Source organism: Bidens hawaiensis, unplaced genomic scaffold (assembly GCF_021521415.1).
Source record: "Bidens hawaiensis isolate Kalapana, Puna unplaced genomic scaffold, B.hawaiensis_p1.1 tig00014463_1, whole genome shotgun sequence".
NCBI lineage: Eukaryota > Viridiplantae > Streptophyta > Magnoliopsida > Asterales > Asteraceae > Bidens > Bidens hawaiensis.
In genome coordinates, this window is record NW_027492258.1 from 1 (window position 1) to 27,623 (window position 27,623).

Below are 27,623 nucleotides of genomic sequence, written 5' to 3' on the forward strand. Positions count from 1 at the left end.
AAAGTAATAATAGGCATGACACTTTATTCACTAATCAATCCAGTAAAACAAGCAGTTTTATGTGACCAACAAGGCCTACAACTAGCAGTACTATCATGTTACGTTCCCTGGATATTTGTATAACTGATCAATTTTATGCACACTTATAATCTAAGCGCCTCCATGTTAATTATACTATAATGTGCACCAAGTGTGTTAAAATATGTGAAGTTGTGAGTAAATATATGGTTTATTGAATAACTTGGTCAAAGGTATGCATGCTTACGTAGGTGGATGAAAGAATGTTGAGAAGTTGTGTCGTCATGTGAAGAGCTTCAACCAATTAATACCCAAGAAATTAAACCATGAGCTTGAAAAAAGAAGGGTTTGAATGACGTTATTAAGCATTTGAAATCATACATTTTGACTTGCCATTTTGTTGATACATGTGAAGACGTGAGAAATGAATGTGGGAATTCTATTTCATGGCAAAGAGGGCATGAAGAGTCTTGTCAAGGTCTCCACGATGATCGCATTATGGATATTTTATTTCATGATTAAGTTGAGTTTTAACATATGTATGAAAGTGTAAAATTTGGAGGTAACATATGATTTGTTGCTTAGAGCATTCCCAATGGGTTCTCTATCTCCATCTTTAAAATTTAACTAAAAAAAATAGTTTCTTTAAATTATACATCATTTTCTAATAATCTCCCCAACTCATTCTCCATTACTATCTCTATATTCATTTGTCTTATTATTATTTTCAATATTAAATGATTTTTAATATAAATTTATAGAAGGGTAGATGGAAATGGAGTATTATGGAACACTCTAAATTTGAAGGCTTCTTATATCATTTCACTAAAATTTAAAGATGGAGTTTGAAGATAGAGAATGGGTTTGAGTAATTATTTGAATGTTTTTTCTAAATTTTAGAAATAAAGATGGATATAGAGAACCCATTGGGAATGCTCTTAAAGTATAAACACAAAGAAACCGTAAAAAGTTGAGTTGCCATATTTACTCACAATATGTATCAAGTGTAAAATTTTGTAGGCAGGATATGATTTCTTACCTTTTTCTTTCTTTTATTCTTACAACCATTTTCAACAAACATAAAAATTCATAGAGGATGAAGAGTAATTTTTCAAATTTATTTATCAACATTAATATTTTTTCTCTCAACTACCTTTGAAAAATGAAGAACCACACTCATATAATTTACCGGACGGATTGGAATGCTCTGTATTATAACAACTAGAGCATATATTTTTCAGTTGGATTTCAGGTTCAGTGCGATACAAATTGCTTTTGCTATTGTACCTTGTGAGGAAAACACGTTCTCAGGGATAGTAAGAATGAATGTGAGGTGCTACAAATTTATTGGTTAATGGGTTTAATAATAATGGGTTAAGTTCGGTTGAACTGAGTTGTAGTACTGGGTTAACGTGACTACGTGAGGTGTGAAATAACATGTTTTATAAAAGTTTTTGTTGTCATTAATAAACGTGTTTTGAACCGTCACATATTTAAAAACCGGTGTTTGAACGTTACCTGGTTGGAATAAAAAATGTTCCACCTGGCTATCGATGGTTCAACCGTATTTAATACTTAACCATATAATTTCATAAACTTCAACTTAAAAAGAAATCAAAAAGTACATGATTTTAGTGTATAGGAAATGCTGGTAAGTTAAAAATGATTGATTGGATGGTACTAAAACTTTTATCTAAAGTGTAAACAATAAATTTTACTTTACTTAAACCAGTACGGTATAAGTCCGTATCATTATTATTATTATGTTTTAAATGTACTTGTAATTCAGCTGTATTCGGTAGGTATTCTTTCCTGTTTAGACCGCCAACTTCCCAACTGATTCAACTCATTCAAACTCTTCATCTGTTGTAATGCAGCCGTCGTTATAAGTCAATTCAACAAGTCAAACTTTAATCTCTTAGATTTAATCCGATCTCTAAATCAAACTCAACGTAAGGTTAGGATTCTTGCAATGCAGACCTCTTAACTACAGACTTTTGTACGTTTAACGAATTGTTATATTGGTGAGTTTTGAGCGAAAATATTAATGACGGAGGCAGAGATTAAAAGCAAGAATCATACAAATGAGGATCAAAATAAGAACAAGATCATATGGTGGTGGAGCATTGATTGCAGTTTTACTCGCTACATCTCTAAATCAATGGCGTCATTACCCGAATAATAACTCTTTCCTCCGTCCACCATTCCGTTGTCCTCAGGTTTGTTATTATTATTATTATCATCATTATTATTATTCCTCTATGCTGTTATAAACTTAATTAGTTAGTATTGTTACTGTATCTTATATAATTATAGACTTATGTATTATATAGTGATTATCTAGAATTATTGATGGTTTAGATGGTTATTTTGGTGCCAAATATTAACTAACCGTCAATTAGGCTGTATATACGTGTAGTATAGTGTAATGTACCAAGATGTTACTTTTACTTTCATGTGTAATATTTCCTAGATAGTTCATCATCTTTCATATACAAGTGAAAGTGTGTTCGGTTATTACAACAATTACATGTATACAAGTCTAATTATATGTAACTGCAAGATCATATCAATATTTTGATTTGTGAATTAGGTTTCTGGTGAATTTGGGGATACTTAGAGATAGTTGGAAATTACTTCTGAGTTTGATTTGGATAAGAAATAATAATTTTATCTTTTCCTCAGGTGTTCATTGAGCAGGATTCTCATACTATACAGGTGTTGTTGAGGACTGTTGTTGTGATCATGAGACTGTTGATAGTGTTAACGGAGCTGTTTTACACCCCTTGTTGCAAGAACTAGTTACGACTCCTTTCTTCTGGTATTATAAGGTATAGTTTATACTTTATACTAAAGATGCTTTCAGTTTTCAAACGAATGGGTTGATAATGACGGAATAAATATGTTTTGATTATTTTCAAAATATTTGGAGTTGTTTTATTAGAGTATTTATGATCTTTGTGGTTTCATTTGTGATAGGTTAAGCTATGGTGTGACTGCCCCTTTTGGCCTGATGACGGCATGTGCATATTGATTCATTGCAGTGTAGGCAAATGTCCAAAAGATGATCTTATAAATCCAGAGGCTGCTGTTGATCATACTATAGATGCTAAAACATTTAGAGACTTCACAGTAGTGGATAATCCATGTGACGATGAAACTGATAATGGCCATTGATCATTCCCTACATCACTTTTATATATTTTTTGGGTATATATAAGTTTGTTGCGTTTGAGAACTCTTTAATATCGATTGAAGTTCTTTAATCTGCAGGTGATATGACATATGTAAATTTGCAACTGAATCCCGAACGGTACACAGGTTACACAGGACCATCAGCCAGAAGAATATGGGATGCTGTATATTCTGAAACTTGTCCAAAATGTAAGCCCATGTTCTCATTTTTACCACTTTTTGGTTTCAGTTAGGCCATGCGAAATGCCATTTATGGAGTTGCAGTCTATAAACAAGTTACCGACTTACCGTATTCAGAAAACAGAACATGATTTATACCACAGTAATTATGTGACAAAATGATTTTCTCCATATTGTTTGTCGCTTCAAATCCAGTTGTTTTGGTATTTGTTCAATAAAGAAACCCGCAAAGAAACACGTAAACTGCTTAGTGATTTCATTAGGAGATAATCAGTAGCTAATGTGCAATTGCTTAGTAATTTCATGTTTTATTTTACACCATATAGAAACAAGTAAACCAGACAAATCTGCTTGAAGTTGAAGTATATTTGTATGCTCGTTTTTAAAAAGTTAATTTAATGGTAACAAAAATAACTCCTTGAAATCATCTTTTTGTGCAGATTCATCAGGAGATAGCTGGCAAGGGAAGAACGTGCTATACAAGTTAATATCTGGTCCCCATTCCTCAATTTCGGTCCACATAGCTATTGGTTATCTCCTCAATGAGACAACCGTAAGGCTACATGTACGTACAAGATTCAGTTAAAATGCAGTCCATTGCTTTAACACTGCTTAACTAATTATTTTCTGATTGCTATTTAGTGGGGTCCAAATCTTCTATGATCGTGTCTTGAAACATCCTGACCGTGTTCAAAACCTATACTTCACTCTCCTCTTTGTTCACAGAGCTTTAACTCCCTTTTGTACACTTACCAAGAAAGTATTCATCAAATTTTCTCTCATTTCGTGTTTGTTCTTTATACCACAGACAGCCCCATACTTGGAGGAGGCCCAATATAACTCTGTTAACCATCTTTAAGATCTGAAAGCCCGTTTCTTGATCCGACAGCTACTTCACAATCCAAAATTACAAGCTGCGTGCACTCTTCCATTTGATGAGGCTAAACTTTGGCAAGGCCAAAGCGGACCCGAATTGAAGAAACAGATCCAGAAACATAAGCTTTCCCTCTTATGCAACAGGTCAAACCCGAACCGGACCGGACCCCGAAAACCATGAAAAATCAAACCCGAGGACTGGACCATTATTGTGTGGATTGGTCCGGGTTGTGTGGTTGTGCCAGGCCAGAACTTGGTCTCGGGTTGGACCGAAATAGTTGGTTTCTGCATACATACAATATGCCAATATAAATATAATATATGGTTTCTGCTAAAATATTCACATTATGTATACATACAATATATGGTTTCTGTCAGAATCTTTACGGTATATACATACCATATATGGGAAGAGTTCATGAGAAACGAGAAAACTACCACCACCCAATCAATTTTTTTTTATTTTCTTCATTTTTTTTAATTATGATGTTTGTATTGTAAATATATTTTTCTAAATATGTGGTTCACAAAGCTACAAATGTGCATCTTATACGAGGTACATATATGCAGCTTATGAGTTACATATTTGTAACTCGCAAACTACATGTATATTTTTTTGGCAGATTTTGTTAGGATATAAAAAGAATGAAAAAAAAAACAAAATCTTGTTTAAAAGTGGTTTTCTTGAAGTTGTCACGTATCTTTTAAGTTTTCTCATGATCCCTTCTCTACAATATGTTAGGAACAAAGCGGCGCGCGGAAGCGAAACAACACACACATGCACAACGATAAACACGCATAAACGAAAATTTAAACGACACAAGAATTTAACGTGGTTCGATCCCCGCGAGGGGACCTACGTCCACGGGCTGCAACTAGGTTTTCTTATTAGCTCGGAACTAAGATTACAATTACATGATGGGATATATATAATAAACAAGATTAGGGTTAGACATAATTAGGAGCCAAAACCGGGCCTCCTAATAAAACCGGCCCAAAGGCCTTCATAACCCAACAATCTCCCACTTGAAGGCCTTGCGATAAACCCCAGCTCGCCGTCAAAGCAAATAACAATCCCAGTCATCCAGTAACTCTAGTAATCTTCAGTAACAGAAATCTACCAAACCTCCAGTTCCAAGAACAAGCTAAAACTTCAACAAAAGAAGTTCTCCAAGCCTCCAGTTCTCTAGGAACAAACTAAGATTTCTACCAATCCACACCCTAGTTGCAGCCGCCCTTCTCATCAGTTACCTGAAAGGCCCATTGAAGCTCCTGAGAGCTCCAATCTGGTCATCCCATACCCAGCCATGACAAAACTCGCCAATGACTCATCCTCAATCTTAACCGACTCTCACTTACTCACACAACCGGCTTCAAAGACTTCCAGAGGATAAACACTCTCCAAATCAGCAGACTATACCAGGAGAGATTTTCACATTCGGATTCCTGGTCCTCCGAACCCAACGTCCCTTTGGAAACGAACCTAGAACACACCGCGTGCTCCCACTGTTGCCAAAACCCCGAACATGTTCAGACCTCCGAATACGCTCAAGCTAACATCACTGTGGCTCTAGGCTTCATGTCTGCAAACTGAAACCCCTTAGCTCTACCCGATTTAGCGAGCCAAGACTTTATAACTCGAAAGTTGGTTCTCTTCTTCCGACGATACAGAGACCGTATCTTCCAAAGTCTTTAACTAAAAGATTCAACAAATGCTTCATTGAAGTGAGTAACAAGAAATAAAGCAAACTAGAATCTTGAACCCAAGAGTCTTCACCGCCTTCACTGAGTCCCAATGCATGAACCCCGTATACATTCTCAAAAGCAGAATTCCAAACCATTCGACATCGACTCTTAAAATGTCTCACCTTTACGCAACCTACCAAGTCGACTATGCCCAGCTCCCATTGTCTCTGTTATCCAAACCCATGCCACACCAACACTCCATGACCCCACTCGTACTATCCCGGCAAATAACTTTACCCAACACGAGATCCTGAACCTCTCAAATGGTGTACCACTGATCACCAGCAAACAAGATATAACTTCACAATTCCAAACGAACAAAAAGTAATAATCACAGTTCCGAACCAGCTAATAGGAAAACAGTTATAACAACAGTAGAACTTTCATGGAGAACAAGCGGTACCAAGGGTTCTATGACCGTACACCCGATCAGTTAACACAAACCCTAACCGAAAAGTCATCCAAACGAGCAATAAATCACATAACTTGTCACTAACCTTTTTATTTCACTATGTCGTCACCAGCACACTCGTTGGTTCCATTTTCTCCAAGTTTATCCATCACCAGTACCACATCCAAGTTCCCTTTGACAAACCAATCAACCAACAAAATCCAAACCGTCAAACATTCTGATCACAACTATCTCGTCTTTAGTTATGAAAATAACAAACGAGAACAGATCGAAAAACAGTTAACATACACAACAATGACACGAGCATGAACTTGACTTCTGTTTTACTAAACACTTTCAAGTTAAACCGATTTGCTCCTACAATGACCGATAAATCAAGTAATCGTAAATAAACTATAAACAATTACCTCAGACCATCTTTTGCATACAAATCTAACCCGAAATGCTGAATTTTCACATAACCCGGTTCCCTAATTTACGGTTGATAATAAATAGTCAAACCCCGAACTTGAAACACAAAATCCTAACTCTTTCTGCAAGTTTCAGTGAATTCCAAGTTTTTAGCAAAAAAACTTAATCACAACTTGCTTCCAAATAACAAAAATGGCAGCTCAAAAGTTAGAGAAGTAGAAAACCAAGACTGACCAAATATTGATTTAAACAAAAAAAACTTTAGTCACACTTTTCAATACCCAATGAGAAAGTAACCAGCCCCAAGGAGAATTATCTCCTTCACGTGAAAAAGAAAAAAAAAACAAAGAAAAACCCTTGTTTGTCTTTCTCATATTTTCATCAATTTCTAGCCACACATCATTCAGGTCAAGACAAGAAACAGAAACATCGGCCATGGTCTCCCATCGCAATCTCTGGCCAGCATAATCAGCCGACCCCATAAAATACTGGCACACACAGATCGCGCTGACCATCTACTTCGCCGATGACTTCGATTTGAACTCAGACCATCGATTGAACAAAAGAATAAATCAAGATATCTCAGCAGCGATTAACCGAGGGAACATGAAACCGAATCACTAACCAGATCCAAATCAAAACCCTAACTCAGCCTGACAGCCACCAATCTTGACTGTCGATCACTGATGAACACGAAGCAGAAATTAACCCTGCGATCTTCAACCGCAATCGTCTCCTTGCAACGAGCTGTGTGTCAGACGAGCCTAAGCTCTGATACCACTTGTTAGGAACAAAGCGGCGCGCGGAAGCGAAACAACACATGTAGCATCTGCCCGAATCCGACCCGACCCAGGTACCCGTTTCTCTGACCCGATCTCTTTCTTTTATGATTTAATATTTATTTATACTTATATTTTACTTTTAATAATAATAATATATTTTCCTTCCCGCCTCTCTCTCTCTTTCTTTCCGCCGTCCCGTCCTTCTCTCTTTCCGCCTTCTTTTCCCTCTTGTCGCCGTCCCGCCCTTACGCCTTGTTTCCCTCTTTTTTCTAACTCTTTGCCTGTCCTTTGTTCCTTCCCGCCTAAGGTTGTCTGCGCAGCTCCACGCGCCAGACTCCTTTCGAGGAAGCCTGCGTGAAGACCACCTGTTCAGCGATACGCGAGACGAACTCTTCTCGCAGCGCGCTAAGAATTGTAATTCTTCTCGCAGCGCGCTAAGAACGGTAGTTCTTCCCGCGACGCGTTAAGGATTTGTAGTTCTTCTCGCAGCGCGCTAAGAATCGTAGTTCATCCCTCGACGCGCGAAGAATTATAGTTCTTCCCGCGGCGCGCTAGGAATTTTAGTTCCTCCCGCGGCGCGCTAAGAAATGTGATTCTTCCCGCGGCGCGCTTAGAAATGTAGTTCTTTCCGCGACGCGTTAAGGTTAGTTCTGTCTGCCTTCGCGCTCGCGCTCTCTTGACCTTCTGTGTCTGCCTTCGCGCTCAAGCCTTCTCGCGCTAAACCCTTTGAGTTCTCTTCTGTTGAATCTAGCCGTTTGCTTTTGTGATGTCTTATCTTTTGAGCTGTTGACCTAATCTGCTTTATGTCTGATAAGTTACTTTCGGCGCAGCATGCGCACCAACCCCATTGGTTGGCAGAAAAAGTGACTGACATTATCTTTGGAGATCTGCTTTTTCCATGCTTTGACCAGTACCTTTTTCTGATCCGCCCATGCTTTTTACTGTTCCCTGTCAGCCTTTTTCTCTTTTTCCCTACTGCCATATCTTTTGATATCTTTTGCTTTTGGAATCTTTTACTTTTTGGAGATCTTTTCCCCTTTTCTAGGGATTGTGTTCCCTAGGGTTTCTCTATAAATAATAATGTTATTTTTAACACTACACACACAAAACACTTAATCTCTCCTGTTCTTCCTTGCTCTCTGCCGCTGATTCTCTGCCGCCTCCCTCTCTGCCTCCGTCTTCCTCCCTGTTCTGTCCTGCTTTTCCGGTAATATATATATTATATATAATAATTTACTTATTAATTATGCTAACTTGTAATCAAGACTTAAAACAAATCATTAAAACAATAATCTTGTTTATAGGTTAACTTGTGCTTGTTTAAAAGTTGGTTCTTGCTTTATCTTACACCGCATCGTTATCAAGTGAGTAATCTTGTACCTAATCCCTTTTTGCTTTTAATGTTTTGGGATGTTCATGTGTTCATACAAACTTAGAGTCTTAAACTTGTTTATGAACTTTAGTCGCGCAGTATCCCATGTGTTGAGGACGTTTACTTGGCTGTTTATTTGTATGTGTGTATCATTAACCGCTTTGTTCGGCCTATTCCGCAGTTTTCATGGATCCATTAGATGAACACGGGAGACCTATCGTTTACGGTTTTCTTTGTTTACACTTGCACAGATGTTTTCTCGTTTTTGTGCTCAATTGGGAGCACGGATTGAACTATGAACTATGAGCTATGATCTATCTAGGCTTGATCACAATCTGATTGCACCCTTGTTAAACACCAGACATACACGTGTTGCGCGCAGATTTATTGTTATCTATTATTATCTATTAAACTTGATTTCTCACCAACACGCAAGTGTTTGACGTTTATTTTAACACATGTTCAGGTTTGCAGTAGCTGTTTTGGAGCTTGTGGACACGTAGGAAGTTTTCTTTATTTTGGACCTAGATTAAAATGTGTCAAGACAAGTTTTTGCTGTTCGAATATTATGATTTATAATATATTGATTTATGATGATTTATGTTATCTTGTGTCTACCCTGCGCGTGCGCGAATGAATGTATTTATTAAATATTGACACCCAATAGTGTCACGAGTAATGAAACAATATGTGGCGGCCCGATGTATAATCCGCCTTTGGTCGGGGTGTTACAGATTGGTATCAGAGCTCGTTGACTTTAGGATAGGTGGTTAGACGTAACGGCCTAGAATACCTAAGAGTCCCTTCTCGCGCATGAGAGAAATCTCATGTTTGCGCGCTTATTGTTAATTACTCGTTATTTATGAATATGCTCGCGCTTGCGCAGTGTATGATTTTATGTTTTATTTCGCGATATTTCGATTTTTGTTGAATTTCGATTTTTACTGATTTTACTTACATATTCGTTTGTTGGATTTGAAAATCCGAAAAGTCATGGTGATACATGAATAGTTGAATTTCAATTTCCATTTACGATTATGTTCTGAGGTTGGAGACTTGAAAAGTTATGGTGATGCATGAATTGTCAACCTCCAATACTCATTTTCTTGTATATTTTATATTGAAGATTGAAAAGTCATGGTGATACATGAATCGTCAATCTCCAATACTCGTTTGCCCGTATATTTTAAATTGGGAATTCGGAAAGTCATGGTGATACATGAATTGTCGATTCTTGATTCGAATTTGTTACCTTTATTAAGTCTGCATTTAGGGTCATTTATTTTACTTCAACTTTTGACAGTAACTGACTCCGTAAATCCAAGTTTTTTGAGGTTATACTTTGCGATAAAACCAAGATATTAACTAAAATTAAAACTTTTATAGAATGCCTCCACTATCAGCTCGCCATCTTAGGAAGAAAGAAGCCGCGCGCAGACTTCGCAGCAACGTTCCCAGGAAATGGCCGCCGCAATAGCCCAAGCTTTGAGCCAAAACAATACCAACACCTCTGGTTACAACATTAAGTCCTTTAACGCGGGTAACCCTCCAAAGTTCACAGGTCTTGAAGGAGCCACCGTGATGCTCCAGTGGCTTGAGAAAATAGAAAACACTTTCCTCCACACCCAATGCCCCTCAGACAGACGAACCCTATATGCTTCCAGTGTCCTGGAATCTAGAGCGCTTACATGGTGGAATGGAGTAGCTCATGCGCGTGGCGCAGAAGCTGCTTCCAGCATGCTCTGGGAGGAATTTAAGGAAATTCTGACGCGAGAATTCTGCCCTCCCAACGAAGTTAAGCGCTTGGAGGAAGAATTTTGGAATCTTAAGCAATACAGCGGTGAAGCGCGCGAGTACGCGACGCGTTTCCATGAACTAAGCCTGCTTGTCCCTCACCTTGTTACCCCTTCCCGCCGAGCCATAGAGAAATTCCTTGGGGGTCTCCCCATGGAAATTCAAGATTCTGTATGGGCCAGAAACCCAGTTACCCTCTCTGACGCCATCGAGTTGGCCGCTGTGCTCAGCGACAACCATGTCAGAGCAGGAACCCTGTTCCTGCGGGGAACAGAAAAGACCAAACTCACCAAGACTGTTCCTGAACCAACAGAAACCAAATCAGAACCCTCAAACCGTAACAACCTCAAGCGCAGGCGCAAAGCCTTTGCGCTTACCAACCCGCCCATTGTCCAGCAACCCATCTACCAACCTCCAGTTTACGCGCCTAACCCTCTGTCAGCCTACCCAACACCTCCTGTAGTCCATAACTATGCCTTAACCAATCCCGCACTCCCTGCCCCGCCACTTAAGAAACCTTACACAGGAAATCAACCCTTTTGCCCAACCTGTAGACTTCACCACCCAACCCAAACCCCGTGTCGACAATGCAACCGATGTGGCCGCGTTGGTCACTCTGCCGAATACTGTAGAGTCCCTCCCGCCAACCCAATTGCGCAAACACCACCAGTCTACCCGCAGAACCCACAACCAACCTACCAAAACCCACGACCCAGGTCGTGCTATAACTGTGGTGATCCCAGTCATTTCCGGAACGCGTGCCCGAGACTACAAGTGCAAATCACACAAGCGAATCCGGTGAACCAGATTTCGAACCAAGTGACACGCGGACGAGCTTTTAACATAACCGCGCACCAAGCGCAAGCGAATAATGACGTAGTTAATGGTACATTTTTGCTTAACGGATTTTATGCTTCTGTACTTTTTGATACTGGCGCCGATCGAAGTTTTATCTCTCGCGCCTTTGAGCAGAAGCTTGCGCGACCGCGCAATGATTTAAAAGAAGATTTTTCAGTTGAATTGGCTAATGGCGAAACTGTTTTAATTAACTCTGTGATTAAAGATTGCACGCTTAACCTTAACGAAAACGACTTTTTGATCGACCTCATCCCCATGCCTCTTGGAAGCTTTGATGTTATTATTGGTATGGACTGGCTTACGCATAATCACGCCGAAGTTATTTGCGCCAAGAAGATGATTCGCATTCCTCGAGAAAATGGTGATCTTCACATCTACGGCGAAAAACCCTCCAGTGGTCTTAAACTTATGTCTTGCGCCGAAGCCCGAAGGCTCATGCGGAAAAGGTGTATTGCATTTTTAGCCCATGTGGTCAAACCCGATGAAGGAAAGAAGAAGCTTCGCGATATCTCTGTTGTGCGTGATTTCCCTGAAGTTTTTCCTGATGATCTTCCTGGTATCCCTCCCGTTCGTGAAGTCGAGTTCCGTATTGATCTTGTCCCTGGTGCTTCCCCCGTAGCTAGATCTCCTTATCGTCTTGCACCCGCTGAGATGCAAGAATTGGCGAGCCAACTTCAAGAGTTGACTGCTAAAGGATTCATTCGCCCTAGCTCTTCGCCCTGGGGTGCTCCGGTGTTGTTCGTTAAAAAGAAAGATGGATCGTTTCGCATGTGTATAGATTACCGCGAGTTGAACAAACTCACCATTAAAAACCGGTATCCCTTACCACGTATTGACGACCTCTTTGATCAACTCCAAGGTGCCTCTTGTTTCTCGAAGATTGATCTCCGCTCTGGCTATCACCAGTTGCGCATCCGCGATGAAGATGTTCCGAAGACTGCTTTTCGAACTCGTTATGGCCATTTTGAATTCTTGGTCATGTCCTTCGGTTTAACCAACGCACCCGCCGTTTTCATGGATCTAATGAATCGGGTGTGTAGGCCTTTCTTGGATAAATTCGTAATTGTGTTTATCGATGACGTTCTGATTTATTCTAAGACCAAGGCCGAGCATGAGCAACATCTCCGATTGGTATTGCAAAAGCTTAGAGCCGAGCAGCTCTTTGCCAAGCTCTCCAAGTGTGAATTCTGGTCTGATGAAGTACAGTTTCTTGGTCATGTTGTGAACAAGATGGGTATTCATGTCGACCCATCCAAAATTGAAGCAATCAAGAACTGGATTACGCCATCCTCTCCTTCTGAGATCCGTTCCTTTCTGGGCTTAGCTGGTTATTACCGGCGCTTCATTTCGAACTTCTCGAAGATCGCTTTGCCTTTAACAGCTCTAACGCACAAAGGTAAACCGTACATTTGGGGCTCGAAGCAAGAAGAAGCCTTTCTAACGCTCAAGCGTTTGTTGTGTGAAGCTCCTGTTCTTGCGCTACCTGAGGGTAATGATGATTTTGTCGTGTATTGCGATGCATCCAACCAAGGTCTCGGTTGTGTTCTTATGCAACGAGGCAAGGTTATCGCTTACGCATCAAGGCAACTCAAGGTTCACGAGAAGAATTATACAACTCACGACCTCGAACTAGGCGCAGTTGTTTTTGCCTTGAAGATCTGGAGACACTACCTTTATGGTACTAAGTGTATCCTCTACACTGACCATAAAAGCCTTCAGCATATCTTTGATCAGAAGGAACTTAACATGAGACAACGCCGATGGAACGAACTCATCAGCGATTACGATTGTGAGATCCGGTATCATCCTGGTAAGGCTAATGTGGTAGCCGATGCGCTCAGCCGAAAACCCTGCCAGCTTAACTGTATTTTGCCGCGCACGCAGCTTCACTTCGCGCCGATCCAAAGCAACCTTGAATCGCGTATCCGTGACGCGCAGCGCGCATCCATCAGTAATGGTAACCTTCGCGCCGAGTTAGCGTGTGGCGCGGAAGCGCACTTTGTCCCTAATCTGAATGGAATTCTCTGCTACCTTAATCGCATCTGGATTCCCTATGATGAGAATCTTCGCGCTGATATCCTGAGTGAAGCGCACAAATCTCGGTATTCCGTTCATCCCGGCGCTGATAAAGATGTACAAGGATTTGCGCATTGCTTATTGGTGGCCCGGTATGAAAAAGGATATTGCTGTGTTCGTAGCTAAATGCCTGACTTGTTCTAAGGTAAAAGCTGAACACCAACGCCCATCTGGTTTGCTCGAACAACCAGAGATTCCTACGTGGAAATGGGAATGTGTAGCGATAGACTTTATTACCAAGTTACCTTTGACAGCAAGCAAACATGATAGCATTTGGGTAATAGTGGATCGTTTGACTAAGTCTGCTCACTTTCTGCCCATTCGTGAAAACTACCGTGTTGAGCAACTCGCGCAGCTTTATGTCAAGGAGATTGTCTGCCGCCATGGTACTCCTTTGAGCATCATATCCGATCGCGATGGCCGTTTTATATCTCGCTTTTGGAAATCTCTCCAATCTGCGCTAGGAACTCGCTTGGACATGAGTACGGCATATCATCCCCAGACTGACGGTCAGTCTGAGCGAACTATTCAAACTCTTGAGGATATGCTCCGATCTTGTGTTCTTGATTTTGGAGGTAATTGGGATTCGCACCTGCCTTTGATCGAGTTCTCTTATAATAACAGCTATCATTCCAGTATCGGTATGGCCCCATTTGAAGCACTTTACGGTCGTAAGTGCCGCTCCCCGATTTGTTGGAGCGAAGTGGGAGAAGCTCAAATCACAGGACCCGAACTTGTTCAAGAGACAACCGATAAAATCGCCAAGATCCGTGATCATCTGCTGACTGCCAGAAGCCGACAGAAGAGTTACGCAGATCGTAGGCGGAAGCCTCTCGAATTTCAAGTTGGTGATCTTGTTCTCCTCAAAGTGTCGCCCTGGAAGGGTGTTGTCCGCTTTGGGAAGAAAGGTAAGCTTGCTCCTCGATATGTTGGACCATTTAAGATTCTCGCGCGTGTAGGAAAAGTTGCCTACAGACTTGACCTGCCGCCCGCGCTCAGTAATGTGCATCCAACGTTCCATGTATCCAATCTCAAGAAGTGTTTAGCTGACGAGAACCTTCATATTCCACTTGATGAAGTTCAAGTTGATGAATCTATGCATTTCGTTGAGAAGCCTGTTGAGATTATGGATCGCGAGGTTAAGCAAACCAAGCGCAGTCGCATCCCTATCGTGAAAGTTCGCTGGGAGTCCAAGCGCGGAGCCGAGTTTACATGGGAAAGGGAAGATCAGATGAAGATCAAGTACCCGCACCTGTTCTCTGCGCAACCTACTTCGAGATAAATTTCGGGACGAAATTTCTTAAAGTAGGGGAGACTGTAGCATCTGCCCGAATCCGACCCGACCCAGGTACCCGTTTCTCTGACCCGATCTCTTTCTTTTATGATTTAATATTTATTTATACTTATATTTTACTTTTAATAATAATAATATATTTTCCTTCCCGCCTCTCTCTCTCTTTCTTTCCGCCGTCCCGTCCTTCTCTCTTTCCGCCTTCTTTTCCCTCTTGTCGCTGTCCCGCCCTTACGCCTTGTTTCCCTCTTTTTTCTAACTCTTTGCCTGTCCTTTGTTCCTTCCCGCCTAAGGTTGTCTGCGCAGCTCCACGCGCCAGACTCCTTTCGAGGAAGCCTGCGTGAAGACCACCTGTTCAGCGATACGCGAGACGAACTCTTCTCGCAGCGCGCTAAGAATTGTAATTCTTCTCGCAGCGCGCTAAGAACGGTAGTTCTTCCCGCGACGCGTTAAGGATTTGTAGTTCTTCTCGCAGCGCGCTAAGAATCGTAGTTTGTCACACCCGGCCCTGAGCGGCGGAAACAGCCGGGCGCGCGCGAGTGGGGATTGATAATTAAGCACGGGTCATTGCAAACATTCAAAGATTTTCATTGCGCATGAAAAGTTTAATACAAATACATTACATTGTTTAAAATTACATAAAAACATCCAAGTATAAAACTGTTGAAGATTTCCACGCCATATCCCCTTTGCGCGGCGGGTACAACCACGCGCATCGAAGGGATAGAACTAAAATCTTCCAAAAAGCTAGTTTTAGATGTTCAGCGTGAGGTGCTCTAAGTGTGACTCCATGCGCTACCTAGTTATCTCCTGAAAGACACGTAAAAATATTTGAATCAGTATAAACTGAGTGAGTTCACAAGTTTTAGTAACTTGATAAATCGTATTGCATCATAATCTTGATACGAATCATTCTGAAACATAGTTCTGATAGCATTATTAAACACATGCTTGGGAAAACATAGTTATATCAACATATTCTGATAAAATCGTTCCGCGGGTTACGCGCGAACATTTCTGGGAACTGTGCTCGTCCATGCAAAGTGGCGCTGCCACTACGAGCTAAAATAAGTAATATCGTCCCGCGGTTTACGCGTGGACATTTCTGAAAAACTGTGCTCGTCTGTGTAAGTGGCGCTGCCACTACGAGCGAATAATACTGTAATACCGTCCCGCGGGTTACGCGCGGACGTTGTGCCGGAAAACAAGGCGCTCGTCCATGCAAAGAGGTGCGACCCCTACGAGCGGGCTAAAACCCATAGTACTGCCCCATGACCATACTAGGCACTCGTCCATGCAAAGAGGTGCGACCCCTACGAGTGGGTGGATCAAACCAGCAGTCCCTACCCTTAGAGTTCCAATGGTAAAGTGATCACTTACTCGAATCTGGTGCACTATCATCGAAAAACCATAGATAATTGTTTGCTTTGCTCATCATGAAACATAACTTAAACACGTAATCGTTTGCTTAGCTTGTAAGTATACCATGATAAAACATTATTTAAGTACGTGTCCCTCGCCCCGAAAACAGTTTAAAATAGTGAAAACAGTGAAAATGGGGCTGTGAGACTCACCTGAGGTTCTTGTTAAGGGATTAATCGAGATTCGGGTTTTCTTGGTGTTGGCCTCGGAATCGAAGGTCTAGAATACGATTAAATAACAAGTATATATATTAAGATCAAGAAATAGGAGAATATGAGGGTTGGATAGTAGGTCTCAAGGTTATATTCTCGGCTTACCTAGTAACAGGATCGGAGCTGGAAACAACGGATGCTTGGGAAAGGATTAGTGCAAGTTTGTAGTTCTTTGAAGTGTGTTTCGGGTGATAATTTAGGCTACAAATTTATAGGCAAACTCAAGGGAACACAATCCCTTGCTTTTGGGGGATTAAAATCTTTTCATATCTAAATGTAATGATGATAAAGTATGGAAGTTATTATTATTTACTTAAGAGTGGAGTGGTGGATAAAAGATTTTGATTTGATTTGGACAGAACATGCAGATCTGGGGTTGGTGAGAATAGGGTGGCTGACAGTTGACTTTTCATGTTACAGTGTGCTTTTTCAGGTACTTTTGTCAGTGTACAGTAAAAAGTGGAAAATCTCTGAAACACGCTACTGTTTCCTTTCGGGCGGGAGTAATCTCCTTAACTGGAGAATAGACCAAATGTTCTGCGCGTATAACTTGGTGCGCATAGCTTTCTGCGTATAGGACATGTCTTTGCTGCGGGTAGGTGCGTAACCTTCTCGCAGTTAGGGACATTTGAGTTTCATTTGTAGATTCTCCAGGTGGTCTTGGTATTTCAACATAGTGATCAGTCATGTTGAAGTCAATTCCATCTTGGAGCTTCAGACAAACTAGCTCTCAACGTTCCCGCCATGCGGGTAGGTTAGTTCCCTTCCGCACGCGCATAAACGATGTAGGATGCACCCGCCTTAGCATCATGCGGGATGGTCAACCCATAGACAACATAATGTTTAAGTTACATGAAAACATAAAGCCAAAACGTTCACGCATGGCGCATATAACATATGCTCACGCTGGTTCTTAACATGGTGCGCTCGCGCAGGGCGCACATAACACATGCACGCGCTGACTAACATGGCGCGCTCGCGCAGGGCAAACATAAATGTCCGCGCTGATTCTTAACATAGCGCGCTCGCGCAGGGCGCACATAACAAATGCACGCGCTGACTAACATGGCGCGCATAATATTTACAATCACCTAATTATTAGGTTGATTACTTAGTTTAAGGGGTTGGGAATTTACCGGGTGTCACATTCTCCCCTCGTTAAACGAATTTCGTCCCGAAATTTAGGAGACGTTGCTGGCAGAAGCCATATTCTGAAAGAGGTGTGGGTATTTTATGCGCATCTGATCTTCTCTTTCCCAAGTGAATTCAGGCCCACGCCTTGAGTTCCATTGAACTTTTACCAACTTGATTCTGCTTCTGCGCAACCTTTGTTCTTTCCAATCGGTTACTGCTATAGGCTCTTCTACGAAGTGCAGCTGTTTGTCAATATGAATTTCTTCCACCGGTAAAATCAACGTTTCGTCAGATAAACATTTCTTGAGGTTGGATACATGAAACGTATCATGAACTCCACTGAGTTCGGCGGGTAGACGGAGTTTATAAGCAACTGGACCGATCCTCTCCAGGATCTCAAATGGTCCAATGTAGCGCGGATTTAGCTTTCCTCGCTTACCGAAACGGGGGACTCCCTTCCATGGAGAGACTTTCAAAAGTACTTTATCCCCTACTTGAAACTCCAACGGTTTCCTTCTCATATCAGCATAACTTTTCTGTCTGTCGCGTGCTGCCTTAAGGCGATCCCTTATCTGAAAAATCTTGTCTGTTGTTTCTTGGATCACTTCTGGACCAGTTATTTGCTTGTCGCCCACTTCAGCCCAACACAGTGGGGATCTACACTTGCGCCCATATAAAGCTTCGAACGGCGCAGCCTTAATGCTTGTGTGATAACTGTTATTGTAAGAAAATTCAACCAACGGGAGATGGGTATCCCAACTACCTCCAAAATCGATCGCGCACGCGCGCAGCATATCTTCCAATGTCTGGATCGTTCGTTCGCTTTGTCCATCCGTTTGGGGGTGATAAGCCGTACTCATGTCCAGTCGAGTACCTAACCCCTCTTGTAATGATCTCCAAAACCTTGAGGTGAACCGACTATCTCTATCAGAAATGATGGACACTGGGACTCCATGTTTTGAAACTACTTCTCGAATATATAGTCGGGCTAACCTTTCCATTTTATCAGTTTCTTTAATCGGCAGGAAGTGTGCTGACTTAGTTAGCCGATCCACAATAACCCATATTGTGTCATAACCCCCAGGTGTCCTTGGTAGTTTGGTGATGAAGTCCATAGAGATTTGTTCCCACTTCCACATGGGAATTTCTGGTTGTTGAAGCAACCCTGATGGTTTCTGATATTCAGCCTTTACTTTTGAACACGTCAGGCACTTACTGACATACGTCGCGATGGCGCCTTTAAGATTGGGCCACCAATACAACATTTTAACATCTTGGTACATCTTGTCTGCGCCAGGATGTACGGAATACCGCGTCTTGTGAGCTTCGTTCAAGACCTGTTCGCGCAATCCTCCCTTGAGAGGGACCCATATGCGGTTAGCGAAATATAGATTGCCGTTCTTAAGTTCCAAATTCTTAACCATGCCCCCAAGGCATTCGTTTTTAACAAACTCTGGTTTCAAGGCTTCTTGCTGAGCTTCTCGGATGCGAGTAGAGAGATCTGCGTGAATGGTCAACCTTAGAGCCTTGACTCGTAGCGTTTTTATTCGCTCCTTCCTACTTAGCGCGTCTGCCACCACATTCGCCTTTCCAGGGTGGTATTTTATTTCACAATCATAATCGTTCAACAATTCAACCCATCTTCGTTGCCTCATGTTTAAATCCTTTTGATCAAATATATGTTGAAGGCTCTTGTGATCCGTAAAGATTATACACTTTGTACCATAGAGGTAATGGCGCCAAATCTTTAGCGCGAAGACAACCGCTCCAAGTTCCAGATCATGCGTTGTGTAATTCTTCTCATTGGTCTTAAGTTGGCGCGAGGCATACGCTATGACTTTGTCTCGCTGCATAAGGACACATCCGAGTCCTTGATGTGAAGCGTCGCAGTAAACGACGATGTCATCTGTCCCCTCGGGCAGAGATAGAATTGGCGCACTACATAACCTCTGCTTCAACATTTGAAACGCTGCTTCCTGGTTTTCGCCCCAAACAAACATCCTGTCTTTCTGAGTTAGCGCGGTCAGAGGTAGAGCTATCTTGGAGAAGTTCTCAATGAAGCGTCGATAGTAGCCAGCTAGTCCTAGGAATTGCCTCACCTCAGTTGGGGTTTTTGGCGCTTCCCAGTTTTCGATGGCCTTGACTTTGGAAGGATCAACGTGAATTCCTTTCTCGTTTACAACGTGACCGAGAAAGTGAACTTCTCTAAGCCAAAACTCGCACTTGGAAAACTTCGCATACAACTTTTCTTTCCTTAACAATTCCAAAATCAATCTCAGGTGTTGCTCATGCTCGGCCTTGGTCCGAGAGTAAATCAGAATATCATCTATAAACACAATCACAAACTTGTCCAAGTATGGTTTGCACACGCGGTTCATCAGATCCATGAATATAGCCGGCGCATTAGTTAGCCCGAAAGGCATCACTAAGAACTCATAATGGCCATATCTAGTTCGGAAGGCTGTCTTTGGCGCGTCTTCCTCATGGACCCTAAGTTGGTGGTATCCTGACCGTAGATCTATCTTCGAATAATAACTGGATCCCTGCAACTGGTCAAATAAGTCGTCAATCCTCGGTAAAGGGTACCGATTCTTGACTGTCAGCTTGTTCAGCTCCCTGTAGTCAATACACATCCGGAAGGAACCATCCTTCTTCTTCACAAACAGTACTGGAGCTCCCCAAGGTGAGAAACTTGGGCGAATGAAACCCTTATCCAATAGTTCCTGTAACTGATTGGATAGTTCTTGCATCTCAGATGGAGCTAATCGATAAGGCGCTCGTGCTACTGGCGCAGCTCCTGGGACCAAATCGATGCGAAATTCGACTTGTCGCGGCGGCGGTAATCCGGGCAGATCTTCAGGAAAAACTTCTGGAAATTCGCGCACTACTGGTAAGTCTTCAATTCTTCGCTCATCTTTCTTTTCTACTACATGCGCCAGGAAGGCGTAGCACCCTTTCCTTAGGCACTTACGCGCCTTTAGGCACGAAATCAGTTTCGTCGCAACTCCCTTTCTTTCCCCTTGAATCATCAAAGTTTCTCCGTTCAACAGTGGGATCCGAACCTGTTTCTCATGACAAATAACCTCTGCGAGATTCTCGACTAACCAATCCATACCTACCACAATGTCAAAACTTCCCAAATCTATAGGCAACAAGTTAATATTGAACTCGTGACCTCCCATGAATAAAACACATTGCTCAGCCCTTTCGCTCGCGCACAACTGCCTACCATTGGCTAGTTCTATAGTATAAGGTATGTCTAGCCTACTGGTTGCTAGACCTAAGGAGTTTTTAAACTCAGCAGATATAAAACTTAGATCAGCGCCAGTATCAAATAAGACAGATGCAAAATGGCCGTTAAGCAAAAACGTACCGGTTACCACATTCGGCTCTTCTTTAGCTTCGCCTGCGCCGATCACAAAAGCTCTCCCGCGAGCTTGGTTTCCCTTTTGCGGGCAATCCCGGCTAAAATGCCCTGGCTTCCCGCATGCGTAGCAGTTGTCGCTTGCTCCAGCTTCTCTGACACGGCAATTCATCGTCTTGTGCCCTGGTCTGCCACATTTGGCGCACGTGACGCTCGCGCACTCACCATCGTGGTGGTACTTGCATTTGTTGCACCATGGGCGAGGCCCGCTGTATCCTTTCCTTGACGACTCCGCGGCTTGGATCGCGTAAGTCCTTACGCTCTCCTGCTTCTTGAACGGTGGCTGCTTGGAGTCGGACCCTCGGTGGTGAGAGTTCCATTTCCTTTTGGAGTCAGAGGTTCGCTGCTCGCTTCCGCGCGTAGTCAACATACCCGCACGGACCGTATCCCTTGTAAGGGTGATGGCCCGCGCAACCGCCTCATCGAAGGTTGGAGGCGCTGCGGCGTTGAGCGGAACCCTAACAACAGGAGGCAATCCAAAGATATACCTCTCGACCTTCTTTTCCTCTGTGTTTGCCATATCTGGCACCAACTGACAAAGCTCGTTGAACCGGTTGTTGTAGGCGTCGATATCCGTTCCTACCATAGTGTGGTTCCAGAATTCTTGTTGCAGACTCTGAATCTCTGCGCGTGAGCAGAACTTTCTCATCAACATTTCCTTCAGTTCCTCCCAGGTCTTGTGGAGAGCAACTTCTCGCCCCAATGTTTTCACTTGAAGCTTCCACCAAGATGAAGCTGCTTCTTGGAACATGCAGGTCGCATAAAGGACCTTCTGGTTCTCACTACATCCGCTAATGGAGAGAACTGTCTCCATCTTGTCAATCCAATTGTAGAGCCCAATGGCTCCTTCAGTGCCTTTGAATGACCAAGGCTTACAGGCCATGAATGTCTTGTAGGAGCATCCTTTGTCCAAGGCTCCTGATTCGGGTTCTGGGGTCTCATTCTGACGACCCTGACTAGATTCGGCCTTGCTGGCCTCATGTGTCGCAATCGCCTGCGCGATTATTTCCGCGAGTTCCTCGGGTGTCATGGAAATTCCTTTGGCTTTAGTTGGAGGCATTCTCGCTTTAAAAGAGAGTGGAAATATATCAAACTTAGCGCATGTACTCTGAGCACATAATGTTATCATAGACACTGTGTGACCCGTGTTCCTAAGTGTGTGTATAGTTTCTTTTGAAAATATTTTCTTTGAAAAGTATTTCATGCGATTCCCCAATCGGTTATAGTCTAGGTTAAAACTTCTTTTCCTAGTTCGCTATAACCAGTGCTCTGATACCAATCTGTCACACCCGGCCCTGAGCGGCGGAAACAGCCGGGCGCGCGCGAGTGGGGATTGATAATTAAGCACGGGTCATTGCAAACATTCAAAGATTTTCATTGCGCATGAAAAGTTTAATACAAATACATTACATTGTTTAAAATTACATAAAAACATCCAAGTATAAAACTGTTGAAGATTTCCACGCCATATCCCCTTTGCGCGGCGGGTACAACCACGCGCATCGAAGGGATAGAACTAAAATCTTCCAAAAAGCTAGTTTTAGATGTTCAGCGTGAGGTGCTCTAAGTGTGACTCCATGCGCTACCTAGTTATCTCCTGAAAGACACGTAAAAATATTTGAATCAGTATAAACTGAGTGAGTTCACAAGTTTTAGTAACTTGATAAATCGTATTGCATCATAATCTTGATACGAATCATTCTGAAACATAGTTCTGATAGCATTATTAAACACATGCTTGGGAAAACATAGTTATATCAACATATTCTGATAAAATCGTTCCGCGGGTTACGCGCGAACATTTCTGGGAACTGTGCTCGTCCATGCAAAGTGGCGCTGCCACTACGAGCTAAAATAAGTAATATCGTCCCGCGGTTTACGCGTGGACATTTCTGAAAAACTGTGCTCGTCTGTGTAAGTGGCGCTGCCACTACGAGCGAATAATACTGTAATACCGTCCCGCGGGTTACGCGCGGACGTTGTGCCGGAAAACAAGGCGCTCGTCCATGCAAAGAGGTGCGACCCCTACGAGCGGGCTAAAACCCATAGTACTGCCCCATGACCATACTAGGCACTCGTCCATGCAAAGAGGTGCGACCCCTACGAGTGGGTGGATCAAACCAGCAGTCCCTACCCTTAGAGTTCCAATGGTAAAGTGATCACTTACTCGAATCTGGTGCACTATCATCGAAAAACCATAGATAATTGTTTGCTTTGCTCATCATGAAACATAACTTAAACACGTAATCGTTTGCTTAGCTTGTAAGTATACCATGATAAAACATTATTTAAGTACGTGTCCCTCGCCCCGAAAACAGTTTAAAATAGTGAAAACAGTGAAAATGGGGCTGTGAGACTCACCTGAGGTTCTTGTTAAGGGATTAATCGAGATTCGGGTTTTCTTGGTGTTGGCCTCGGAATCGAAGGTCTAGAATACGATTAAATAACAAGTATATATATTAAGATCAAGAAATAGGAGAATATGAGGGTTGGATAGTAGGTCTCAAGGTTATATTCTCGGCTTACCTAGTAACAGGATCGGAGCTGGAAACAACGGATGCTTGGGAAAGGATTAGTGCAAGTTTGTAGTTCTTTGAAGTGTGTTTCGGGTGATAATTTAGGCTACAAATTTATAGGCAAACTCAAGGGAACACAATCCCTTGCTTTTGGGGGATTAAAATCTTTTCATATCTAAATGTAATGATGATAAAGTATGGAAGTTATTATTATTTACTTAAGAGTGGAGTGGTGGATAAAAGATTTTGATTTGATTTGGACAGAACATGCAGATCTGGGGTTGGTGAGAATAGGGTGGCTGACAGTTGACTTTTCATGTTACAGTGTGCTTTTTCAGGTACTTTTGTCAGTGTACAGTAAAAAGTGAAAAATCTCTGAAACACGCTACTGTTTCCTTTCGGGCGGGAGTAATCTCCTTAACTGGAGAATAGACCAAATGTTCTGCGCGTATAACTTGGTGCGCATAGCTTTCTGCGTATAGGACATGTCTTTGCTGCGGGTAGGTGCGTAACCTTCTCGCAGTTAGGGACATTTGAGTTTCATTTGTAGATTCTCCAGGTGGTCTTGGTATTTCAACATAGTGATCAGTCATGTTGAAGTCAATTCCATCTTGGAGCTTCAGACAAACTAGCTCTCAACGTTCCCGCCATGCGGGTAGGTTAGTTCCCTTCCGCACGCGCATAAACGATGTAGGATGCACCCGCCTTAGCATCATGCGGGATGGTCAACCCATAGACAACATAATGTTTAAGTTACATGAAAACATAAAGCCAAAACGTTCACGCATGGCGCATATAACATATGCTCACGCTGGTTCTTAACATGGTGCGCTCGCGCAGGGCGCACATAACACATGCACGCGCTGACTAACATGGCGCGCTCGCGCAGGGCAAACATAAATGTCCGCGCTGATTCTTAACATAGCGCGCTCGCGCAGGGCGCACATAACAAATGCACGCGCTGACTAACATGGCGCGCATAATATTTACAATCACCTAATTATTAGGTTGATTACTTAGTTTAAGGGGTTGGGAATTTACCGGGTGTCACATAGTTCATCCCTCGACGCGCGAAGAATTATAGTTCTTCCCGCGGCGCGCTAGGAATTTTAGTTCCTCCCGCGGCGCGCTAAGAAATGTGATTCTTCCCGCGGCGCGCTTAGAAATGTAGTTCTTTCCGCGACGCGTTAAGGTTAGTTCTGTCTGCCTTCGCGCTCGCGCTCTCTTGACCTTCTGTGTCTGCCTTCGCGCTCAAGCCTTCTCGCGCTAAACCCTTTGAGTTCTCTTCTGTTGAATCTAGCCGTTTGCTTTTGTGATGTCTTATCTTTTGAGCTGTTGACCTAATCTGCTTTATGTCTGATAAGTTACTTTCGGCGCAGCATGCGCACCAACCCCATTGGTTGGCAGAAAAAGTGACTGACATTATCTTTGGAGATCTGCTTTTTCCATGCTTTGACCAGTACCTTTTTCTGATCCGCCAATGCTTTTTACTGTTCCCTGTCAGCCTTTTTCTCTTTTTCCCTACTGCCATATCTTTTGATATCTTTTGCTTTTGGAATCTTTTACTTTTTGGAGATCTTTTCCCCTTTTCTAGGGATTGTGTTCCCTAGGGTTTCTCTATAAATAATAATGTTATTTTTAACACTACACACACAAAACACTTAATCTCTCCTGTTCTTCCTTGCTCTCTGCCGTTGATTCTCTGCCGCCTCCCTCTCTGCCTCCGTCTTCCTCCCTGTTCTGTCCTGCTTTTCCGGTAATATATATATTATATATAATAATTTACTTATTAATTATGCTAACTTGTAATCAAGACTTAAAACAAATCATTAAAACAATAATCTTGTTTATAGGTTAACTTGTGCTTGTTTAAAAGTTGGTTCTTGCTTTATCTTACACCGCATCGTTATCAAGTGAGTAATCTCGTACCTAATCCCTTTTTGCTTTTAATGTTTTGGGATGTTCATGTGTTCATACAAACTTAGAGTCTTAAACTTGTTTATGAACTTTAGTCGCGCAGTATCCCATGTGTTGAGGACGTTTACTTGGCTGTTTATTTGTATGTGTGTATCATTAACCGCTTTGTTCGGCCTATTCCGCAGTTTTCATGGATCCATTAGATGAACACGGGAGACCTATCGTTTACGGTTTTCTTTGTTTACACTTGCACAGATGTTTTCTCGTTTTTGTGCTCAATTGGGAGCACGGATTGAACTATGAACTATGAGCTATGATCTATCTAGGCTTGATCACAATCTGATTGCACCCTTGTTAAACACCAGACATACACGTGTTGCGCGCAGATTTATTGTTATCTATTATTATCTATTAAACTTGATTTCTCACCAACACGCAAGTGTTTGACGTTTATTTTAACACATGTTCAGGTTTGCAGTAGCTGTTTTGGAGCTTGTGGACACGTAGGAAGTTTTCTTTATTTTGGACCTAGATTAAAATGTGTCAAGACAAGTTTTTGCTGTTCGAATATTATGATTTATAATATATTGATTTATGATGATTTATGTTATCTTGTGTCTACCCTGCGCGTGCGCGAATGAATGTATTTATTAAATATTGACACCCAATAGTGTCACGAGTAATGAAACAATATGTGGCGCCCCGATGTATAATCCGCCTTTGGTCGGGGTGTTACAACACACACATGCACAACGATAAACACGCATAAACGAAAATTTAAACGACACAAGACTTTAACGTGGTTCGGTCCCCGCGAGGGGACCTACGTCCACGGGCTACAACTAGGTTTTCTTATTAGCTCGGAATCAAGATTAAAATTACATGATGGGATATATATAATAAACAAGATTAGGGTTAAACATAATTAGGAGCCAAAACCGGGCCTCCTAACAAAACCGGCCCAAAGGCCTTCATAACCCAACACAATATACATACAGTATATATACACACACCAAGCATAATAATCAAATTTAGTCAATTATATCTAAGTAAACTTAATCATCATAAACTATCACTACATAAATTCTGTTATGGATTAAACATGCATCTCCAAAAACATACATTAGTATAGTAAATGCGGGTTGGTCTCGGTCTGGTTCGGGTCTGTTTTTATTTTGAGCCATCTTTTGTTTATAAATTCTTGCCCTTAAGGAAAAATATAATCCAGATGTTGTCAACCTGTCTGTAACCGAAACTTATACATGTTGCAGTGCCCTCACGAATTGTGTAGGGTGTGAAAAGTGTCGACTGTGGGGAAAACTTCAGGTTCGTGGCCTTGGGACTGCACTAGAAATCTTGTCCTCTGTTGATGATAAAAGACAAGTCATATTAGTCTGTGAGTATCACCTACCTAGTATCAAAGGTTTTTATGAATCAAAGTTTCATTGTTTCTTCTCCTTGAGATATATATTTATGTTTTACTGGATCAGAGCTGCAACTGCAAATATATGAAGTAATAGCATTGGTGAATCTGCTCAATCGGCTATCAGAATCACTCAAATCAGTCACGGATATGGGCTCTTCTGCTGATATGGATGGCTTGATCTTGGAACATTCTGCAAAAGCAGCCAGGTTGATTCAAAGACTGCGAGAATCACGGATGGACCATTGATAGAGTTGGCAATTTCAGCCTGTTTATAGGTAAATAACCCGAGTTAAGTCATTTATTTTCCTCTAGCGGGTAAAATGCATAAGGAAGATTTAGTTACAATGAAAATCGGACATGCTAGTATTCTAATGCATAAACCATCCTGGTAATTTCAATGAAAATGTTACATTACTATCGTAAGTTTTTATACGTGTTGTAACCAATGTTGACAGTAAAAGATCAAAAAGCTTGTCAAATGACGAATGTCTTTAAGATTTTTGAAAATTCAGTTCGGTCTTTGATGTGTTAAAATTGTTAACGTTTAAACAATCTTCAGGG

The 27,623-nt window shown here is 42.0% G+C and overlaps 1 pseudogene; it reads left to right on the forward strand.

The window, feature by feature from the left end:
• Positions 1 to 2,102: 2,102 nt before the first annotated feature.
• On the forward strand, positions 2,103 to 27,309 carry LOC143546782 (endoplasmic reticulum oxidoreductin-1-like; annotated as a pseudogene).
• The last annotated feature ends 314 nt before the right edge of the window (positions 27,310 to 27,623 follow it).